The following is a 5,260-nucleotide window of genomic DNA, read 5'->3' as shown; positions in this document are numbered from 1 at the left end:
CTAAGAGCTTGATCTCCAACATCTCCAATCTGTTGGCCACGGAAATGTTGCCTTTTCACCTGGTGGATACAGATGGTTTCCGAAAGCTGATGGCCAGAATAAAAGACAAAAAGAAAAGAAATGCTAAAATGAGGATACACCTTTCCCAAGTGTATTCCCATTCTAGCATGTCTTTTTTTGTATTTTATTCTGGCTTAACTTTACATGCTTTGGGCTGATCCCTGCTTTATAACATGTGGTAGTGCCCTCCATGTTTCTTTTTCATCCAAAAGCTGATGGCTGTCACAGTAATCCCAGTACCATTTGCCCAGTCGCCATTACGTGTCTAAAAAACTGCTTGTGCTACACCAGCATTTTGCAGACAACATCACCCATTCCTTGAAAAAAATCAATGCCTGCCAGGGTGCATTTCACCACTGACCTGCATGATAAAACATGGCCAGGGGAATTACATCTCACTCACTGGGCACAGAGTGACTCTGGTGACTGTGTTAGCAGGCGGGCAAGGGGCTGCTTCACAAGTCTTGGAATTCCCCTTGGGGGACAAACCTCTGTATCTAAAGCTTCCTCCGCTATTTCTGCCTCCTCCAGCTCCTCTAGGGCCTCCACCTGCACCATCAACCTCTCCCTTAATGATACACGCATTCCAACAGTGCAGAGTGAATCTCCCCAACTCCGTAATGTGCAGCCAGGGCTCACCGCAATCAGGCAGTGCTTAAATTAATATGCCATGGAGATCGCAGTCACACAGATCAAGAGTTGTCTTGCTTTGGCCTAACTCCATATATATTAGGAAAGCTAGGGGCCAGCTGCAGGCCACTTCTTGCTATCATATCCTACCCTGTGACTCAACTTCTTTTTTCAAGGATCGTTTGGACACCTTGATCCAACAAGCTGCACGGAACAACATTTTGAACAACCATGAGGTGGATTTCCTCACTACTCACCATTCGGTTATACCTACACTACCGTTCAAAAGTTTAGGGTCACTTAGAAATTTCCTTATTTTTGAAAGAAAGCACAGTTTTTCCCAATGATGTTAGCATTAAATGATTCAGAAAAACACTCTATACACTGTTAACGTGGTAAATGACTATTCTAGCTGCAAACATCTTGTTTGTAATGCAATATCTTCATAGGTGTATAGAGGCCCATTTCCAACAACCATCACTCCAGTGTTCTTATGGTACTTTGTGTTTGCTAACTGTGTAAGAAAGCTAATGGATGGCTAGAAAACTCTTGAAAACCCTTGTGCAAGTATGTTAGCACAGCTAAAAACAGTTTGGCTGATTAGAGAACCTATAAACCTGACTTTCCTTTGAGTTAGTTGAGAATCTGGAGCATTACATTTGTTGGTTCCATTAAACTCTCAAAATGGCCAGAAAAAAAAGAACTTTCATGTAAAACTCGACAGACTATTCTTGTTCTTAGAAATGAAGGCTGTTCCATGCGAGAAATTGCCAAGAAACTGAAGATTTCCTGCAATGGTGTGTACTACTCCCTTCAGAGGAGAGCACAAAAAGGCTCTAAGCAGAGTAGAAAGAGAAGTGGGAGGCCCCGCTGCACAACTGAGCAAAAGAACAAGTACATTAGAGTCTATAGTTTGAGAAATCGATGCTTCATAGGTCCTCAACTGGCAGCTTCATTAAATAGTACACGCAAAACACCAGTGTCAACGTCTACAGTGAAGAGTTACTAAAAGAAAGAACCTGGCACTCAACTTAATGCTCGTGAGATTTTAATCGTAGTAGCCAAAACGTTTCGGTCCTATATCTGGACCTTCATCAGTTACGTACTATGATGAAAAAAGTGAATGACTGTAGTGTCATATAAAGCACAGCATGATCTGCGTCTGGTATTTGCGCAGATAGGTTTAGGCACACAGCGGGGATTCCGTGTCTGGACACAAGCACAGCACCTATCAGCATGAATAAGTCCAGTCTGTGTGCCTAAACCTATCTGCGCAAATACCAGACGCAGACCATGCTGTGCCTTATATGACACTACAGTCATTCACTTTTTTCATCATAGTACGTAACTGATGAAGGTCCAGATATAGGACCGAAACGTTTTGGCTACTACGATTAAAATCTCACGAGCATTAAGTTGAGTGCCAGGTTCTTTCTTTTAGTATCACATGGTGTGGGAACCTACCTGGGCACCACTAGTAGTAGTGCACACGGCTTTATCTTTGAAATTACAGTGAAGAGGTGACTGCAGGATGCAGGTCTTCAAGGCAGAGCGGCAAAGAGAAAGCCATATCTGAGACTGGCTAGGAAAAGATTAATATGGGCAAAAAAACACAGACATTGGACAGAGGAAGATTGGAAAAAGTGTTATTGACAGACGAATCCCAGTTCGAGGTGTTTGGATCACATAGAAGAACATTTGTGAGACGCATGGTGAAGGTAATGTGGGGAACTTGTACAAGGTAAAAGGGATATTCAATAAGGAAGGCTATTACTCCATTTTACGACGCCATGCCATACCCTGTGGACAGTGCTTCGTTGGAGCCAATTTCATCCTACAACAGGACAATCACCCAAAGCACACCTCCAAATTATGCAAGAACTATTTAGGGAAGAAGCCGGCAGCTGGTATTCTATCTGCAATGGAATGGCCAGTGCAGTCACCAGATCTCAACCCCATTGAGCTGTTGTGGGAGCAGCTTGACGTATGGTATGCAAAAAGTGCCCATCAAGCCAAACCAACTTGTGGGAGGGGCTTTATGGAAGCATGGGGTGAAATTTCTCCAGATTGCCTCAGCAAATTAACTGCTAGAATGCCAAAGGTCTGCAATGCTGTAATTGCTGGAAAGCGAGCAATCTTTGACGAAAGCAAAGTTTGAAGGAGAAAATTATTATTTCAAATAAAAATCTTTTTTTTTAACCTTGTCAATGTCTGGACTAGATTTTAAATTCATTTGGCAACTCATTTGATTAATAAAAGTATGAGTTTTCATGGAAAACACAAAATTGTCTGGGTGACCTAAAACTTTTGAACTGTAGTGTACCTTCTGCTTCTACCCATAAGTCTCTACAAGACCCCCATGTAGGGCCATTGTGTCTGGGATTGGGGGGCTCTTTGAATGTCCTTGCATTTACTTGGACTTCTTTTTCAACCTTTGGCATCTTCTCTATGCTCATACATTAGGGACGCATCTTATTCAACATCTTGATGGACTTTTCATCCAAAAACATACAATCTTAATAACAGTAGATGTAGAGTCCATGTATACAAGTATTAACCATGACTTGGGCATTGAGGCTTTCTCCTTTCTTGATTCCAACTCCACAGGGGACAGGAGACATGACTCCTTCATCTTGAAACTTCTACACTTTGTCCTTGACAAAAATTACTTTACTTTTGACAGACAATTTTATAGACAAATCACCGGGACCGCGATGGGTGCACACTGTGCACCTTCATATGCCACATTTTTGGGGGATGGTGGAAGGAAATTGTTGAGTACAGACACAAAGAGTATGCCACCAAAGTATTGACATGGCCCAGCTTTATTGACAATGCCATTCTGATTTGGACAGGGACCATGGGAGAGTGTAACTCATTCATCTCAGAACTTAATGATAACATTCTAAATATAAAGCTATGAAGAATGTAAAAAGATGAATAATAGGAAGAAGGTGAAGAAGAAGATGAATAAGGTGAAGGAGAAGTTGATGAAAAAGATGCTGTTGCTGAGGATGATGAAGAAGAATGTGTGGGAGAAGTAAAAAAAGGTGAAGAGCATAGAAGTAGTCAAACAAATATCTGACAAAATATAAAAAATCTTAACATAGTCAATATCTTTGTAACCCCGAACGTCTTAAAAAAAAATTAATTCCTGCTATTCCATTTGATTGGGCTAAACCTCTATGCCTTTAATGTCTCCGCCACCTCCCCAAATACATCCTGCATTATTCTTAGTTGTTTTCCTTCATGTAGAATTAACCTACAAGGAAAGAAAGGGTTTATTTTAATTCCAATATTTTTATCCCATTGACTTGCATTGGTATCGGGTATCGGTATCGGCGATATCCGATATTTTTTTTAAATCGGCCGACCCAATCCGATACCGATACTTTCCGATATCGGAAGGTATCGCTCAACACTATTGACCAAATACTTATTTTCCACCATATTTTGCAAAATAAATCTTGCCAAATCAGACAAGGCAATTTTCTGGATTTGTTTTCTCATTTTGACTCTCATAGTTGTGGACTACCTATGAAGTCAATTACAGGCCTCTCTAGTCTTTTTAAGTGGGAGAACTTGCACAATTCGTCACTGACTAAATACTTTTTTTTACCCACTGTAGGAACAAAGACATCATTCCAATGATGTGTCATTTACTTGTCTGCTTGCAGTAGTTTTTATAAAATCATTGTTTTGTCAGCAAGCGATTACCACTAGAGGACTAGTAAACCCGCTACCAGGTAGTTCTCTATATTCATTAGCTCAGTATAAATCTGCTTCTGCTGATTGTGGTCTTTCTGCCTATGCAGAGTGTACAGAAAGTCACTCAGCTCAGCATTCAGAGAGTTAGCAGATCTTTAGCAGAATTCAGCAAACTGCCTAGTAAGTGATACATCACTGCAATCAGAGTCTCTGCCCCTACATCATGCAAATCTCAGATGGGTTATCAAAATTATGTTGACAAATTCCCTGTAAGGGTACCGTCACACAGTGCAATTTTGATCGCTACGACGGCACGATTCGTGACGTTCAAGCGATATAGTTACGATATCGAAGTGTCTGACACGCTCCTGCGATCAGGGACCCCGCTGAGAATCGTACGTCGTAGCAGATCGTTTGAAACTTTCTTTCGTCGTCTAGTGTCCCGCTGTGGCGGCATGATCGCATGGTGTAACATATATCGTATACGATGGGCGCATAGTAACCAACGGCTTCTACATCGCACATACGTCATGAAATTATCGCTCCAGCGTCGTAGATTGCAAAGTGTGACAGCAGTCTACGACGCTGGAGCGATATTGTTACGATGCTGGAGCGTCACGGATCGTACCGTTGTAGCGATGAAAATTGCACTGTGTGACGGTACCCTAAGATGAACATAAACAATGCTCAGCAGTTCATACTTTTAGTGCCAGTACAGTATACTATCGCTATTTTATTTGCGTTTACTGGCCATTTTGTTTCATGCTCACCTTGTATTAATAATGAATATTTTCATTCAATGCAGAATGATATTATTCTGGTTATTCTGGCTGGAGGGCAAAATCTGTGTGATTAAAAGCAG

This window comes from Ranitomeya imitator, chromosome 3 (assembly GCF_032444005.1).
Source record: "Ranitomeya imitator isolate aRanImi1 chromosome 3, aRanImi1.pri, whole genome shotgun sequence".
Taxonomy (NCBI): domain Eukaryota; kingdom Metazoa; phylum Chordata; class Amphibia; order Anura; family Dendrobatidae; genus Ranitomeya; species Ranitomeya imitator.
Note: the sequence above shows the minus strand (reverse complement) of the source record.